The sequence below is a fragment of the Lissotriton helveticus genome, chromosome 10 (assembly GCF_964261635.1).
Source record: "Lissotriton helveticus chromosome 10, aLisHel1.1, whole genome shotgun sequence".
Taxonomy (NCBI): domain Eukaryota; kingdom Metazoa; phylum Chordata; class Amphibia; order Caudata; family Salamandridae; genus Lissotriton; species Lissotriton helveticus.
The window spans coordinates 591,610,586-591,625,284 of NC_136071.1; the positions used below are offsets into that span (position 1 = coordinate 591,610,586).

The window sequence follows — 14,699 nt, forward strand, 5'->3', positions numbered from 1 at the left end:
GCAAATTTAATGGAAGGTGTGCCTGAGGTGTCATTTCCAGAAATCCATGGAATTGTGATTGAGGGCCCAGCCTGATTGTTGGTGGATTTCTCTTCACATGCTACAGGTTCCTGCAAAGATTGTGGTGTTTGCCGGGAACGCACTGCAAAAAACAGGAAGATTTACGGGTGTAAAAGGGACCTGTCAGAAGTGGGATTTGAACCCACGCCTCCATGAGGAGACCAGAAGGCTCAGCTACACTGAAGATCAAGCTCTCTTGAGTCTGGCGCCTTAGACCACTCGGCCATCCTGACGGCTCATGAGGGGGGCTTAGGTCTAACTCTTCTATCTGCACCTGCCAATGTTTCCACTTACAACCTTCACAGCAATGTCACGGGTGTAAAGGCCACAACAATACAACATAGCTTAAACAAAATAAAAATAGGCACAAGAACGACCCCCAGATGATGGATGCAGATAACTTTGTTTCGTCTTGCAAAGGTAAAGAAAGTTTCCCACGGCTCACTGTGTTCAAAGACCACCTCTTCTTAAACTTGCATTCAGATAATAAGGTTTTAGAGTGTGCACATAAAAGCAGCCAACGCTCAGTGTTTCTGCCCGGTCTCGAACCGGGGCCCTCTCGCGTGTTATGCGAACGTGATGACCACTACACTACAGAAACGACCTTGCTGCTTGCTACTGTTAAAGCAAAGTTCCTCTCAAGGCTTCACCCTACTTCTATTCTGCTGTATCAGCAGCGGCTCAGAATGTGCAGAACAAGTGTGAAAACCTCAGAGATATCATCCAACATGCTTGCAATTAGACGTATTCAAAATTTACTTGTGCAGGCATCGACAGACAAATATCTGATGCCTAAATGTCTGCGAGTACAGCTTGGGAAAGCATCACCTGGGACACACTGAGACTAAGCAGGTAGGCAGAAAAAGCACGGTGATCCATTTTTCTTCTGAGGTTAGGAATATGTTACGCAACAATGCACCGAGTATTACTAGAAATAGTCAGGCATAGTGCATTTTTAGTACGATTTGTATGTTTAGCTCTAAAAAGGGCTCGTCCGGGATTTGAACCCGGGACCTCTCGCACCCTAAGCGAGAATCATACCCCTAGACCAACGAGCCACGCAAGAGTCACCTCTGACACGGCTCCAGGGGTTAGTGGCAGCTAGTCGGTGAATGCTTCACCCAAAGCAAGCAACTGCACATGTTGCTCTCTTCTGCAATATGATTGCTGTCTTTTCCATGGCCGTCATCAAACAAGAAATTAAAAAGCCTCTGTCCTTCAGACAGTTTGTTTTCTCTAAGTGTCTGCTTGTGGTGAGGACAAGAAAAGCATTTCTGCTCTCATTCCTTGCTTTCATGAAGTAGGCCCACCCTTCAGAGCAAAGGGCGAGCAAGCGAATGGCGCAAGCTATCGTCACTTCTCTTTTCGAGCTGTCACTGAGATCCCTGGAGCACACTACGTCAGGTTGGTGAGGGATAGACAGCCTCTATTATCTCAGCTTTCCTATAAAGTCAGCCAGTAAAGGCAAACACTGTTAAAAACAGCAAACCGCTGTTTCTGCCCGGTCTCGAACCAGGGACCTTTCGCGTGTAAGGCAAACGTGATAACCACTACACTACAGAAACAGACACTAACTCAGGAATCTTGTTGGCATGTATTGGGCTGGAATGCACAGACTAAGGGCCAATGTCCTTGTAGCTCAAAGTTGGGCTCTCCTTACCCGGTCTCTATTTCTTTGGAAGACAGGAATGAGGACCACTTTTATTCCAAGAGGCGATTTTGAAACCATATCCTGAAATTACACTAGAAAAACACTATGCATGTAATGTTCCTACCATGCTGGTCTGGCCCAGAAAAGCAGTTGCAAAGAAGTCCTGCACTCCTTTATCATGCCACAAGTGGAAAATAGCGTGCAGGGTAAGGAACTTTCTCGACATACACAGCGTCTTATAGCATTGAAAAGAAGAAATGCTCCTATATTACAAGCATCCTGAAAATGTCCACAGCATGTGCTCGTCCGGGATTTGAACCCGGGACCTCTCGCACCCGAAGCGAGAATCATACCCCTAGACCAACGAGTCTGAGTGGCCAGGAGACATTTTGAACAATTTCTGAAGCGTCTTTCAGAAAAAAGCAGGGCTATTTGGCTAGTCTCCCTCTAAGTGAGCCTCACAACGTCATGTTTTCTCTCAAGTTGTTGTTTTTTCACTCTAGCAAGAAAGGGGGCAGCCAATCTCCTATCAGCCAGTGAGCAGAAAAAAGGCACTGATGAGAACAGCAAGCACTTTCTGGCAATTGTTCTCCTCTGCAAGTCCTGTACCCTTGCCCCATAGACTTCCACACCAGAAGCAATGAAGGGCCCACCATTTCCTGCGCCTGAGAAAGAGGGGTTTGATATTTGGATTCAAACGCGCTCGATCAGGCTCAATCAGGCGAGATTTATATGAGTGGCTCACAGGCCTGAAACACTCACCTGGGAGACCCAGAGTGGCTGACTTCTCAGTATAGCCATTGTTCGGCGAGTCACCTCCTTTCCTCCTGCCTCAATCTAGAATTGGCTGCAAATCATAAGAGAGAGTGCAATGCCCGTGTGCAGTGCCTACTCCCAGCTACCTCTCTGTCTTCCTTATGTAAATTAGAATTTGCAAGGGGGGACCAATGGCATTCTGCTCCTCCCACATAACCAGGAAGCCCTGTTGAACATGTCTGCCTGTGTTTTTGCAGGGACAGTGCCTTCTCTGCCCAAAAGGTGGCAGGAGAGCCTCACAACAAATGATGTGATCAACTGCTTAGTTAGAAACCCAGCATGGCAGTTACTGTGATGGAGTGCAAATTTAATGGAAGGTGTGCCTGAGGTGTCATTTCCAGAAATCCATGGAATTGTGATTGAGGGCCCAGCCTGATTGTTGGTGGATTTCTCTTCACATGCTAAAGGTTCCTGCAAAGATTGTGGTGTTTGCCGGGAACGCACTGCAAAAAACAGGAAGATTTACGGGTGTAAAAGGGACCTGTCAGAAGTGGGATTTGAACCCACGCCTCCATGAGGAGACCAGAAGGCTCAGCTACACTGAAGATCAAGCTTTCTTGAGTCTGGCGCCTTAGACCACTCGGCCATCCTGACAGCTCATGAGGGGGGCTTAGGTCTAACTCTTCTATCTGCACCTGCCAATGTTTCCACTTACAACCTTCACAGCAATGTCACAGGTGTAAAGGCCCCAACAATACAACATAGCTTAAACAAAATAAAAATAGGCACAAGAACGACCCCCAGATGATGGATGCAGATAACTTTGTTTCGTCTTGCAAAGGTAAAGAAAGTTTCCCACGGCTCACTGTGTTCAAAGACCACCTCTTCTTAAACTTGCATTCAGATAATAAGGTTTTAGAGTGTGCACATAAAAGCAGCCAACGCTCAGTGTTTCTGCCCGGTCTCGAACCGGGGACCTTTCGCGTGTTAGGCGAACGTGATGACCACTACACTACAGAAACGACCTTGCTGCTTGCTATTGTTAAAGCAAAGTTCCTCTCAAGGCTTCACCCTACTTCTATTCTGCTGTATCAGCAGCGTCTCAGAATGTGCAGAACAAGTGTGAAAACCTCAGAGATATCATCCAACATGCTTGCAATTAGACGTATTCAAAATTTACTTGTGCAGGCATCGACAGACAAATATCTGATGCCTAAATGTCTGCGAGTACAGCTTGGGAAAGCATCACCTGGGACACACTGAGACTAAGCAGGTAGGCAGAAAAAGCACGGTGATCCATTTTTCTTCTGAGGTTAGGAATATGTTGCGCAACAATGCACCGAGTATTACTAGAAATAGTCAGGCATAGTGCATTTTTAGTACGATTTGTATGTTTAGCTCTAAAAAGGGCTCGTCCGGGATTTGAACCCGGGACCTCTCGCACCCTAAGCGAGAATCATACCCCTAGACCAACGAGCCACGCAAGAGTCACCTCTGACACGGCTCCAGGGGTTAGTGGCAGCTAGTCAGTGAATGCTTCACCCAAAGCAAGCAACTGCACATGTTGCTCTCTTCTGCAATATGATTGCTGTCTTTTCCATGGCCGTCATCAAACAAGAAATTAAAAAGCCTCTGTCCTTCAGACAGTTTGTTTTCTCTAAGTGTCTGCTTGTGGTGAGGACAAGAAAAGCATTTCTGCTCTCATTCCTTGCTTTCATGAAGTAGGCCCACCCTTCAGAGCAAAGGGCGAGCAAGCGAATGGCGCAAGCTATCGTCACTTCTCTTTTCGAGCTGTCACTGAGATCCCTGGAGCACACTACGTCAGGTTGGTGAGGGATAGACAGCCTCTATTATCTCAGCTTTCCTATAAAGTCAGCCAGTAAAGGCAAACACTGTTAAAAACAGCAAACCGCTGTTTCTGCCCGGTCTCGAACCAGGGACCTTTCGCGTGTAAGGCAAACGTGATAACCACTACACTACAGAAACAGACACTAACTCAGGAATCTTGTTGGCATGTATTGGGCTGGAATGCACAGACTAAGGGCCAATGTCCTTGAAGCTCAAAGTTGGGCTCTCCTTACCCGGTCTCTATTTCTTTGGAAGACAGGAATGAGGACCACTTTTATTCCAAGAGGCGATTTTGAAACCATATCCTGAAATTACACTAGAAAAACACTATGCATGTAATGTTCCTACCATGCTGGTCTGGCCCAGAAAAGCAGTTGCAAAGAAGTCCTGCACTCCTTTATCCCGCCACAAGTGGAAAATAGCGTGCAGGGTAAGGAACTTTCTCGACATACACAGCGTCTTATAGCATTGAAAAGAAGAAATGCTCCTATATTACAAGCATCCTGAAAATGTCCACAGCATGGGCTCGTCCGGGATTTGAACCCGGGACCTCTCGCACCCGAAGCGAGAATCATACCCCTAGACCAACGAGCCTGAGTGGCCAGGAGACATTTTGAACAATTTCTGAAGCGTCTTTCAGAAAAAAAGCAGGGCTATTTGGCTAGTCTCCCTCTAAGTGAGCCTCACAACGTCATGTTTTCTCTCAAGTTGTTGTTTTTTCACTCTAGCAAGAAAGGGGGCAGCCAATCTCCTATCAGCCAGTGAGCAGAAAAAAGGCACAGATGAGAACAGCAAGCACTTTCTGGCAATTGTTCTCCTCTGCAAGTCCTGGACCCTTGCCCCATAGACTTCCACACCAGAAGCAATGAAGGGCCCACCATTTCCTGCGCCTGAGAAAGAGGGGTTTGATATTTGGATTCAAACGCGCTCGCTCAGCGCTCGATCAGCCTCGATCAGGCGAGATTTATATGAGTGGCTCACAGGCCTGAAACACTCACCTGGGAGACCCAGAGTGGCTGACTTCTCAGTATAGCCATTGTTGGGCGAGTCACCTCCTTTCCTCCTGCCTCAATCTAGAATTGGCTGCAAATCATAAGAGAGAGTGCAATGCCCGTGTGCAGTGCCTACTCCCAGCTACCTCTCTGTCTTCCTTATGTAAATTAGAATTTGCAAGGGGGGACCAATGGCATTCTGCTCCTCCCACATAACCAGGAAGCCCTGTTGAACATGTCTGCCTGTGTTTTTGCAGGGACAGTGCCTTCTCTGCCCAAAAGGTGGCAGGAGAGCCTCACAACAAATGATGGGATCAACTGCTTAGTTAGAAACCCAGCATGGCAGTTACTGTGATGGAGTGCAAATTTAATGGAAGGTGTGCCTGAGGTGTCATTTCCAGAAATCCATGGAATTGTGATTGAGGGCCCAGCCTGATTGTTGGTGGATTTCTCTTCACATGCTACAGGTTCCTGCAAAGATTGTGGTGTTTGCCGGGAACGCACTGCAAAAAACAGGAAGATTTACGGGTGTAAAAGGGACCTGTCAGAAGTGGGATTTGAACCCACGCCTCCATGAGGAGACCAGAAGGCTCAGCTACACTGAAGATCAAGCTCTCTTGAGTCTGGCGCCTTAGACCACTCGGCCATCCTGACGGCTCATGAGGGGGGCTTAGGTCTAACTCTTCTATCTGCACCTGCCAATGTTTCCACTTACAACCTTCACAGCAATGTCACGGGTGTAAAGGCCACAACAATACAACATAGCTTAAACAAAATAAAAATAGGCACAAGAACGACCCCCAGATGATGGATGCAGATAACTTTGTTTCGTCTTGCAAAGGTAAAGAAAGTTTCCCACGGCTCACTGTGTTCAAAGACCACCTCTTCTTAAACTTGCATTCAGATAATAAGGTTTTAGAGTGTGCACATAAAAGCAGCCAACGCTCAGTGTTTCTGCCCGGTCTCGAACCGGGGCCCTCTCGCGTGTTATGCGAACGTGATGACCACTACACTACAGAAACGACCTTGCTGCTTGCTACTGTTAAAGCAAAGTTCCTCTCAAGGCTTCACCCTACTTCTATTCTGCTGTATCAGCAGCGGCTCAGAATGTGCAGAACAAGTGTGAAAACCTCAGAGATATCATCCAACATGCTTGCAATTAGACGTATTCAAAATTTACTTGTGCAGGCATCGACAGACAAATATCTGATGCCTAAATGTCTGCGAGTACAGCTTGGGAAAGCATCTCCTGGGACACACTGAGACTAAGCAGGTAGGCAGAAAAAGCACGGTGATCCATTTTTCTTCTGAGGTTAGGAATATGTTACGCAACAATGCACCGAGTATTACTAGAAATAGTCAGGCATAGTGCATTTTTAGTACGATTTGTATGTTTAGCTCTAAAAAGGGCTCGTCCGGGATTTGAACCCGGGACCTCTCGCACCCTAAGCGAGAATCATACCCCTAGACCAACGAGCCACGCAAGAGTCACCTCTGACACGGCTCCAGGGGTTAGTGGCAGCTAGTCGGTGAATGCTTCACCCAAAGCAAGCAACTGCACATGTTGCTCTCTTCTGCAATATGATTGCTGTCTTTTCCATGGCCGTCATCAAACAAGAAATTAAAAAGCCTCTGTCCTTCAGACAGTTTGTTTTCTCTAAGTGTCTGCTTGTGGTGAGGACAAGAAAAGCATTTCTGCTCTCATTCCTTGCTTTCATGAAGTAGGCCCACCCTTCAGAGCAAAGGGCGAGCAAGCGAATGGCGCAAGCTATCGTCACTTCTCTTTTCGAGCTGTCACTGAGATCCCTGGAGCACACTACGTCAGGTTGGTGAGGGATAGACAGCCTCTATTATCTCAGCTTTCCTATAAAGTCAGCCAGTAAAGGCAAACACTGTTAAAAACAGCAAACCGCTGTTTCTGCCCGGTCTCGAACCAGGGACCTTTCGCGTGTAAGGCAAACGTGATAACCACTACACTACAGAAACAGACACTAACTCAGGAATCTTGTTGGCATGTATTGGGCTGGAATGCACAGACTAAGGGCCAATGTCCTTGTAGCTCAAAGTTGGGCTCTCCTTACCCGGTCTCTATTTCTTTGGAAGACAGGAATGAGGACCACTTTTATTCCAAGAGGCGATTTTGAAACCATATCCTGAAATTACACTAGAAAAACACTATGCATGTAATGTTCCTACCATGCTGGTCTGGCCCAGAAAAGCAGTTGCAAAGAAGTCCTGCACTCCTTTATCATGCCACAAGTGGAAAATAGCGTGCAGGGTAAGGAACTTTCTCGACATACACAGCGTCTTATAGCATTGAAAAGAAGAAATGCTCCTATATTACAAGCATCCTGAAAATGTCCACAGCATGGGCTCGTCCGGGATTTGAACCCGGGACCTCTCGCACCCGAAGCGAGAATCATACCCCTAGACCAACGAGTCTGAGTGGCCAGGAGACATTTTGAACAATTTCTGAAGCGTCTTTCAGAAAAAAGCAGGGCTATTTGGCTAGTCTCCCTCTAAGTGAGCCTCACAACGTCATGTTTTCTCTCAAGTTGTTGTTTTTTCACTCTAGCAAGAAAGGGGGCAGCCAATCTCCTATCAGCCAGTGAGCAGAAAAAAGGCACTGATGAGAACAGCAAGCACTTTCTGGCAATTGTTCTCCTCTGCAAGTCCTGTACCCTTGCCCCATAGACTTCCACACCAGAAGCAATGAAGGGCCCACCATTTCCTGCGCCTGAGAAAGAGGGGTTTGATATTTGGATTCAAACGCGCTCGATCAGGCTCAATCAGGCGAGATTTATATGAGTGGCTCACAGGCCTGAAACACTCACCTGGGAGACCCAGAGTGGCTGACTTCTCAGTATAGCCATTGTTCGGCGAGTCACCTCCTTTCCTCCTGCCTCAATCTAGAATTGGCTGCAAATCATAAGAGAGAGTGCAATGCCCGTGTGCAGTGCCTACTCCCAGCTACCTCTCTGTCTTCCTTATGTAAATTAGAATTTGCAAGGGGGGACCAATGGCATTCTGCTCCTCCCACATAACCAGGAAGCCCTGTTGAACATGTCTGCCTGTGTTTTTGCAGGGACAGTGCCTTCTCTGCCCAAAAGGTGGCAGGAGAGCCTCACAACAAATGATGGGATCAACTGCTTAGTTAGAAACCCAGCATGGCAGTTACTGTGATGGAGTGCAAATTTAATGGAAGGTGTGCCTGAGGTGTCATTTCCAGAAATCCATGGAATTGTGATTGAGGGCCCAGCCTGATTGTTGGTGGATTTCTCTTCACATGCTAAAGGTTCCTGCAAAGATTGTGGTGTTTGCCGGGAACGCACTGCAAAAAACAGGAAGATTTACGGGTGTAAAAGGGACCTGTCAGAAGTGGGATTTGAACCCACGCCTCCATGAGGAGACCAGAAGGCTCAGCTACACTGAAGATCAAGCTTTCTTGAGTCTGGCGCCTTAGACCACTCGGCCATCCTGACGGCTCATGAGGGGGGCTTAGGTCTAACTCTTCTATCTGCACCTGCCAATGTTTCCACTTACAACCTTCACAGCAATGTCACAGGTGTAAAGGCCCCAACAATACAACATAGCTTAAACAAAATAAAAATAGGCACAAGAACGACCCCCAGATGATGGATGCAGATAACTTTGTTTCGTCTTGCAAAGGTAAAGAAAGTTTCCCACGGCTCACTGTGTTCAAAGACCACCTCTTCTTAAACTTGCATTCAGATAATAAGGTTTTAGAGTGTGCACATAAAAGCAGCCAACGCTCAGTGTTTCTGCCCGGTCTCGAACAGGGGACCTTTCGCGTGTTAGGCGAACGTGATGACCACTACACTACAGAAACGACCTTGCTGCTTGCTATTGTTAAAGCAAAGTTCCTCTCAAGGCTTCACCCTACTTCTATTCTGCTGTATCAGCAGCGTCTCAGAATGTGCAGAACAAGTGTGAAAACCTCAGAGATATCATCCAACATGCTTGCAATTAGACGTATTCAAAATTTACTTGTGCAGGCATCGACAGACAAATATCTGATGCCTAAATGTCTGCGAGTACAGCTTGGGAAAGCATCACCTGGGACACACTGAGACTAAGCAGGTAGGCAGAAAAAGCACGGTGATCCATTTTTCTTCTGAGGTTAGGAATATGTTGCGCAACAATGCACCGAGTATTACTAGAAATAGTCAGGCATAGTGCATTTTTAGTACGATTTGTATGTTTAGCTCTAAAAAGGGCTCGTCCGGGATTTGAACCCGGGACCTCTCGCACCCTAAGCGAGAATCATACCCCTAGACCAACGAGCCACGCAAGAGTCACCTCTGACACGGCTCCAGGGGTTAGTGGCAGCTAGTCAGTGAATGCTTCACCCAAAGCAAGCAACTGCACATGTTGCTCTCTTCTGCAATATGATTGCTGTCTTTTCCATGGCCGTCATCAAACAAGAAATTAAAAAGCCTCTGTCCTTCAGACAGTTTGTTTTCTCTAAGTGTCTGCTTGTGGTGAGGACAAGAAAAGCATTTCTGCTCTCATTCCTTGCTTTCATGAAGTAGGCCCACCCTTCAGAGCAAAGGGCGAGCAAGCGAATGGCGCAAGCTATCGTCACTTCTCTTTTCGAGCTGTCACTGAGATCCCTGGAGCACACTACGTCAGGTTGGTGAGGGATAGACAGCCTCTATTATCTCAGCTTTCCTATAAAGTCAGCCAGTAAAGGCAAACACTGTTAAAAACAGCTAACCGCTGTTTCTGCCCGGTCTCGAACCAGGGACCTTTCGCGTGTAAGGCAAACGTGATAACCACTACACTACAGAAACAGACACTAACTCAGGAATCTTGTTGGCATGTATTGGGCTGGAATGCACAGACTAAGGGCCAATGTCCTTGAAGCTCAAAGTTGGGCTCTCCTTACCCGGTCTCTATTTCTTTGGAAGACAGGAATGAGGACCACTTTTATTCCAAGAGGCGATTTTGAAACCATATCCTGAAATTACACTAGAAAAACACTATGCATGTAATGTTCCTACCATGCTGGTCTGGCCCAGAAAAGCAGTTGCAAAGAAGTCCTGCACTCCTTTATCCCGCCACAAGTGGAAAATAGCGTGCAGGGTAAGGAACTTTCTCGACATACACAGCGTCTTATAGCATTGAAAAGAAGAAATGCTCCTATATTACAAGCATCCTGAAAATGTCCACAGCATGGGCTCGTCCGGGATTTGAACCCGGGACCTCTCGCACCCGAAGCGAGAATCATACCCCTAGACCAACGAGCCTGAGTGGCCAGGAGACATTTTGAACAATTTCTGAAGCGTCTTTCAGAAAAAAAGCAGGGCTATTTGGCTAGTCTCCCTCTAAGTGAGCCTCACAACGTCATGTTTTCTCTCAAGTTGTTGTTTTTTCACTCTAGCAAGAAAGGGGGCAGCCAATCTCCTATCAGCCAGTGAGCAGAAAAAAGGCACAGATGAGAACAGCAAGCACTTTCTGGCAATTGTTCTCCTCTGCAAGTCCTGGACCCTTGCCCCATAGACTTCCACACCAGAAGCAATGAAGGGCCCACCATTTCCTGCGCCTGAGAAAGAGGGGTTTGATATTTGGATTCAAACGCGCTCGCTCAGCGCTCGATCAGGCTCGATCAGGCGAGATTTATATGAGTGGCTCACAGGCCTGAAACACTCACCTGGGAGACCCAGAGTGGCTGACTTCTCAGTATAGCCATTGTTGGGCGAGTCACCTCCTTTCCTCCTGCCTCAATCTAGAATTGGCTGCAAATCATAAGAGAGAGTGCAATGCCCGTGTGCAGTGCCTACTCCCAGCTACCTCTCTGTCTTCCTTATGTAAATTAGAATTTGCAAGGGGGGACCAATGGCATTCTGCTCCTCCCACATAACCAGGAAGCCCTGTTGAACATGTCTGCCTGTGTTTTTGCAGGGACAGTGCCTTCTCTGCCCAAAAGGTGGCAGGAGAGCCTCACAACAAATGATGGGATCAACTGCTTAGTTAGAAACCCAGCATGGCAGTTACTGTGATGGAGTGCAAATTTAATGGAAGGTGTGCCTGAGGTGTCATTTCCAGAAATCCATGGAATTGTGATTGAGGGCCCAGCCTGATTGTTGGTGGATTTCTCTTCACATGCTACAGGTTCCTGCAAAGATTGTGGTGTTTGCCGGGAACGCACTGCAAAAAACAGGAAGATTTACGGGTGTAAAAGGGACCTGTCAGAAGTGGGATTTGAACCCACGCCTCCATGAGGAGACCAGAAGGCTCAGCTACACTGAAGATCAAGCTCTCTTGAGTCTGGCGCCTTAGACCACTCGGCCATCCTGACGGCTCAGGAGGGGGGCTTAGGTCTAACTCTTCTATCTGCACCTGCCAATGTTTCCACTTACAACCTTCACAGCAATGTCACAGGTGTAAAGGCCACAACAATACAACATAGCTTAAACAAAATAAAAATAGGCACAAGAACGACCCCCAGATGATGGATGCAGATAACTTTGTTTCGTCTTGCAAAGGTAAAGAAAGTTTCCCACGGCTCACTGTGTTCAAAGACCACCTCTTCTTAAACTTGCATTCAGATAATAAGGTTTTAGAGTGTGCACAGAAAAGCAGCCAACGCTCAGTGTTTCTGCCCGGTCTCGAACCGGGGATCTTTCGCGTGTTAGGCGAACGTGATGACCACTACACTACAGAAACGACCTTGCTGCTTGCTACTGTTAAAGCAAAGTTCCTCTCAAGGCTTCACCCTACTTCTATTCTGCTGTATCAGCAGCGGCTCAGAATGTGCAGAACAAGTGTGAAAACCTCAGAGATATCATCCAACATGCTTGCAATTAGACGTATTCAAAATTTACTTGTGCAGGCATCGACAGACAAATATCTGATGCCTAAATGTCTGCGAGTACAGCTTGGGAAAGCATCACCTGGGACACACTGAGACTAAGCAGGTAGGCAGAAAAAGCACAGTGATCCATTTTTCTACTGAGGTTAGGAATATGTTAAGCAAAAAATCAACCGAGTATTACTAGAAATAGTCAGGCATAGTGCATTTTTAGTACGATTTGTATGTTTAGCTCTAAAAAGGGCTCGTCGGGGATTTGAACCCGGGACCTCTCGCACCCTAAGCGAGAATCATACCCCTAGACCAACGAGCCAAGCAAGAGTCACCTCTGACATGGCTCCAGGGGTTAGTGGCAGCTAGTCGGTGAATGCTTCACCCAAAGCAAGCAACTGCACATGTTGCTCTCTTCTGCAATATGATTGCTGTCTTTTCCATGGCCGTCATCAAACAAGAAATTAAAAAGCCTCTGTCCTTCAGACAGTTTGTTTTCTCTAAGTGTCTGCTTGCGGTGAGGACAAGAAAAGCATTTCTGCTCTCATTCCTTGCTTTCATGAAGTAGGCCCACCCTTCAGAGCAAAGGGCGAGCAAGCGAATGGCGCAAGCTATCGTCACTTCTCTTTTCGAGCTGTCACTGAGATCCCTGGAGCACACTACGTCAGGTTGGTGAGGGATAGACAGCCTCTATTATCTCAGCTTTCCTATAAAGTCAGCCAGTAAAGGCAAACACTGTTAAAAACAGCAAACCGCTGTTTCTGCCCGGTCTCGAACCAGGGACCTTTCGCGTGTAAGGCGAACGTGATAACCACTACACTACAGAAACAGACACTAACTCAGGAATCTTGTTGGCATGTATTGGGCTGGAATGCACAGACTAAGGGCCAATGTCCTTGAAGCTCAAAGTTGGGCTCTCCTTACCCGGTCTCTATTTCTTTGGAAGACAGGAATGAGGACCACTTTTATTCCAAGAGGCGATTTTGAAACCATATCCTGAAATTACACTAGAAAAACACTATGCATGTAATGTTCCTATCATGCTGGTCTGGCCCAGAAAAGCAGTTGCAAAGAAGTCCTGCACTCCTTTATCCCGCCACAAGTGGAAAATAGCGTGCAGGGTAAGGAACTTTCTCGACATACACAGCGTCTTATAGCATTGAAAAGAAGAAATGCTCCTATATTACAAGCATCCTGAAAATGTCCACAGCATGGGCTCGTCCGGGATTTGAACCCGGGACCTCTCGCACCCGAAGCGAGAATCATACCCCTAGACCAACGAGCCTGAGTGGCCAGGAGACATTTTGAACAATTTCTGAAGCGTCTTTCAGAAAAAAAGCAGGGCTATTTGGCTAGTCTCCCTCTAAGTGAGCCTCACAACGTCATGTTTTCTCTCAAGTTGTTGTTTTTTCACTCTAGCAAGAAAGGAGGCAGCCAATCTCCTATCAGCCAGTGAGCAGAAAAAAGGCACTGATGAGAACAGCAAGCACTTTCTGGCAATTGTTCTCCTCTGCAAGTCCTGTACCCTTGCCCCATAGACTTCCACACCAGAAGCAATGAAGGGCCCACCATTTCCTGCGCCTGAGAAAGAGGGGTTTGATATTTGGATTCAAACGCGCTCGATCAGGCTCAATCAGGCGAGATTTATATGAGTGGCTCACAGGCCTGAAACACTCACCTGGGAGACCCAGAGTGGCTGACTTCTCAGTATAGCCATTGTTGGGCGAGTCACCTCCTTTCCTCCTGCCTCAATCTAGAATTGGCTGCAAATCATAAGAGAGAGTGCAATGCCCGTGTGCAGTGCCTACTCCCAGCTACCTCTCTGTCTTCCTTATGTAAATTAGAATTTGCAAGGGGGGACCAATGGCATTCTGCTCCTCCCACATAACCAGGAAGCCCTGTTGAACATGTCTGCCTGTGTTTTTGCAGGGACAGTGCCTTCTCTGCCCAAAAGGTGGCAGGAGAGCCTCACAACAAATGATGGGATCAACTGCTTAGCTAGAAACCCAGCATGGCAGTTACTGTGATGGAGTGCAAATTTAATGGAAGGTGTGCCTGAGGTGTCATTTCCAGAAATCCATGGAATTGTGATTGAGGGCCCAGCCTGATTGTTGGTGGATTTCTCTTCACATGCTACAGGTTCCTGCAAAGATTGTGGTGTTTGCCGGGAACGCACTGCAAAAAACAGGAAGATTCACGGGTGTAAAAGGGACCTGTCAGAATTGGGATTTGAACCCATGCCTCCATGAGGAGACCAGAAGGCTCAGCTACACTGAAGATCAAGCTCTCTTGAGTCTGGCACCTTAGACCACTCGGCCATCCTGACGGCTCATGAGGGGGGCTTAGGTCTAACTCTTCTATCTGCACCTGCCAATGTTTCCACTTACAACCTTCACAGCAATGTCACAGGTGTAAAGGCCCCAACAATACAACATAGCTTAAATAAAATAAAAATAGGCACAAGAACGACCCCCAGATGACGGATGCAGATAACTTTGTTTCGTCTTGCAAAGGTAAAGAAAGTTTCCCACGGCTCACTGTGTTCAAAGACCACCTCTTCTTAAAC

The 14,699-nt window shown here is 47.1% G+C and overlaps 26 non-coding genes across 26 annotated transcripts; all 26 read right to left on the bottom strand.

The window, feature by feature from the left end:
* Nucleotides 1–181: 181 nt before the first annotated feature.
* TRNAL-CAA (transfer RNA leucine (anticodon CAA)) lies at nt 182–293 on the bottom strand. Its single transcript has 2 exons — nt 256–293; nt 182–227 (listed from the first exon to the last, which is right to left on the bottom strand). It is a non-coding gene; the product is annotated as a tRNA-Leu (tRNA).
* A 295-nt stretch (nt 294–588) lies between these two features.
* Nucleotides 589–661, bottom strand: TRNAV-AAC (transfer RNA valine (anticodon AAC)). The gene has a single exon. It is a non-coding gene; the product is annotated as a tRNA-Val (tRNA).
* Nucleotides 662–1,046: 385 nt separating this feature from the next.
* TRNAP-AGG (transfer RNA proline (anticodon AGG)) lies at nt 1,047–1,118 on the bottom strand. The gene has a single exon. It is a non-coding gene; the product is annotated as a tRNA-Pro (tRNA).
* Nucleotides 1,119–1,552: 434 nt separating this feature from the next.
* On the bottom strand, nt 1,553–1,625 carry TRNAV-UAC (transfer RNA valine (anticodon UAC)). The gene has a single exon. It is a non-coding gene; the product is annotated as a tRNA-Val (tRNA).
* A 383-nt stretch (nt 1,626–2,008) lies between these two features.
* TRNAP-CGG (transfer RNA proline (anticodon CGG)) lies at nt 2,009–2,081 on the bottom strand. Its single transcript has one exon. It is a non-coding gene; the product is annotated as a tRNA-Pro (tRNA).
* A 928-nt stretch (nt 2,082–3,009) lies between these two features.
* Nucleotides 3,010–3,121, bottom strand: TRNAL-CAA (transfer RNA leucine (anticodon CAA)). The gene is made up of 2 exons: nt 3,084–3,121; nt 3,010–3,055 (listed from the first exon to the last, which is right to left on the bottom strand). It is a non-coding gene; the product is annotated as a tRNA-Leu (tRNA).
* A 295-nt stretch (nt 3,122–3,416) lies between these two features.
* Nucleotides 3,417–3,489, bottom strand: TRNAV-AAC (transfer RNA valine (anticodon AAC)). Its single transcript has one exon. It is a non-coding gene; the product is annotated as a tRNA-Val (tRNA).
* A 385-nt stretch (nt 3,490–3,874) lies between these two features.
* TRNAP-AGG (transfer RNA proline (anticodon AGG)) lies at nt 3,875–3,946 on the bottom strand. The gene has a single exon. It is a non-coding gene; the product is annotated as a tRNA-Pro (tRNA).
* Nucleotides 3,947–4,380: 434 nt separating this feature from the next.
* Nucleotides 4,381–4,453, bottom strand: TRNAV-UAC (transfer RNA valine (anticodon UAC)). The gene has a single exon. It is a non-coding gene; the product is annotated as a tRNA-Val (tRNA).
* A 384-nt stretch (nt 4,454–4,837) lies between these two features.
* TRNAP-CGG (transfer RNA proline (anticodon CGG)) lies at nt 4,838–4,909 on the bottom strand. The gene has a single exon. It is a non-coding gene; the product is annotated as a tRNA-Pro (tRNA).
* Nucleotides 4,910–5,849: 940 nt separating this feature from the next.
* Nucleotides 5,850–5,961, bottom strand: TRNAL-CAA (transfer RNA leucine (anticodon CAA)). Its single transcript has 2 exons — nt 5,924–5,961; nt 5,850–5,895 (listed from the first exon to the last, which is right to left on the bottom strand). It is a non-coding gene; the product is annotated as a tRNA-Leu (tRNA).
* A 295-nt stretch (nt 5,962–6,256) lies between these two features.
* On the bottom strand, nt 6,257–6,329 carry TRNAV-AAC (transfer RNA valine (anticodon AAC)). Its single transcript has one exon. It is a non-coding gene; the product is annotated as a tRNA-Val (tRNA).
* Nucleotides 6,330–6,714: 385 nt separating this feature from the next.
* On the bottom strand, nt 6,715–6,786 carry TRNAP-AGG (transfer RNA proline (anticodon AGG)). Its single transcript has one exon. It is a non-coding gene; the product is annotated as a tRNA-Pro (tRNA).
* Nucleotides 6,787–7,220: 434 nt separating this feature from the next.
* On the bottom strand, nt 7,221–7,293 carry TRNAV-UAC (transfer RNA valine (anticodon UAC)). The gene has a single exon. It is a non-coding gene; the product is annotated as a tRNA-Val (tRNA).
* A 383-nt stretch (nt 7,294–7,676) lies between these two features.
* On the bottom strand, nt 7,677–7,749 carry TRNAP-CGG (transfer RNA proline (anticodon CGG)). The gene has a single exon. It is a non-coding gene; the product is annotated as a tRNA-Pro (tRNA).
* Nucleotides 7,750–8,677: 928 nt separating this feature from the next.
* On the bottom strand, nt 8,678–8,789 carry TRNAL-CAA (transfer RNA leucine (anticodon CAA)). Its single transcript has 2 exons — nt 8,752–8,789; nt 8,678–8,723 (listed from the first exon to the last, which is right to left on the bottom strand). It is a non-coding gene; the product is annotated as a tRNA-Leu (tRNA).
* Nucleotides 8,790–9,084: 295 nt separating this feature from the next.
* TRNAV-AAC (transfer RNA valine (anticodon AAC)) lies at nt 9,085–9,157 on the bottom strand. The gene has a single exon. It is a non-coding gene; the product is annotated as a tRNA-Val (tRNA).
* Nucleotides 9,158–9,542: 385 nt separating this feature from the next.
* On the bottom strand, nt 9,543–9,614 carry TRNAP-AGG (transfer RNA proline (anticodon AGG)). The gene has a single exon. It is a non-coding gene; the product is annotated as a tRNA-Pro (tRNA).
* Nucleotides 9,615–10,048: 434 nt separating this feature from the next.
* Nucleotides 10,049–10,121, bottom strand: TRNAV-UAC (transfer RNA valine (anticodon UAC)). Its single transcript has one exon. It is a non-coding gene; the product is annotated as a tRNA-Val (tRNA).
* A 384-nt stretch (nt 10,122–10,505) lies between these two features.
* TRNAP-CGG (transfer RNA proline (anticodon CGG)) lies at nt 10,506–10,577 on the bottom strand. The gene has a single exon. It is a non-coding gene; the product is annotated as a tRNA-Pro (tRNA).
* A 940-nt stretch (nt 10,578–11,517) lies between these two features.
* On the bottom strand, nt 11,518–11,629 carry TRNAL-CAA (transfer RNA leucine (anticodon CAA)). Its single transcript has 2 exons — nt 11,592–11,629; nt 11,518–11,563 (listed from the first exon to the last, which is right to left on the bottom strand). It is a non-coding gene; the product is annotated as a tRNA-Leu (tRNA).
* A 295-nt stretch (nt 11,630–11,924) lies between these two features.
* On the bottom strand, nt 11,925–11,997 carry TRNAV-AAC (transfer RNA valine (anticodon AAC)). The gene has a single exon. It is a non-coding gene; the product is annotated as a tRNA-Val (tRNA).
* Nucleotides 11,998–12,383: 386 nt separating this feature from the next.
* TRNAP-AGG (transfer RNA proline (anticodon AGG)) lies at nt 12,384–12,455 on the bottom strand. The gene has a single exon. It is a non-coding gene; the product is annotated as a tRNA-Pro (tRNA).
* A 434-nt stretch (nt 12,456–12,889) lies between these two features.
* Nucleotides 12,890–12,962, bottom strand: TRNAV-UAC (transfer RNA valine (anticodon UAC)). The gene has a single exon. It is a non-coding gene; the product is annotated as a tRNA-Val (tRNA).
* Nucleotides 12,963–13,346: 384 nt separating this feature from the next.
* Nucleotides 13,347–13,418, bottom strand: TRNAP-CGG (transfer RNA proline (anticodon CGG)). Its single transcript has one exon. It is a non-coding gene; the product is annotated as a tRNA-Pro (tRNA).
* Nucleotides 13,419–14,347: 929 nt separating this feature from the next.
* On the bottom strand, nt 14,348–14,459 carry TRNAL-CAA (transfer RNA leucine (anticodon CAA)). Its single transcript has 2 exons — nt 14,422–14,459; nt 14,348–14,393 (listed from the first exon to the last, which is right to left on the bottom strand). It is a non-coding gene; the product is annotated as a tRNA-Leu (tRNA).
* Nucleotides 14,460–14,699: the final 240 nt, after the last annotated feature.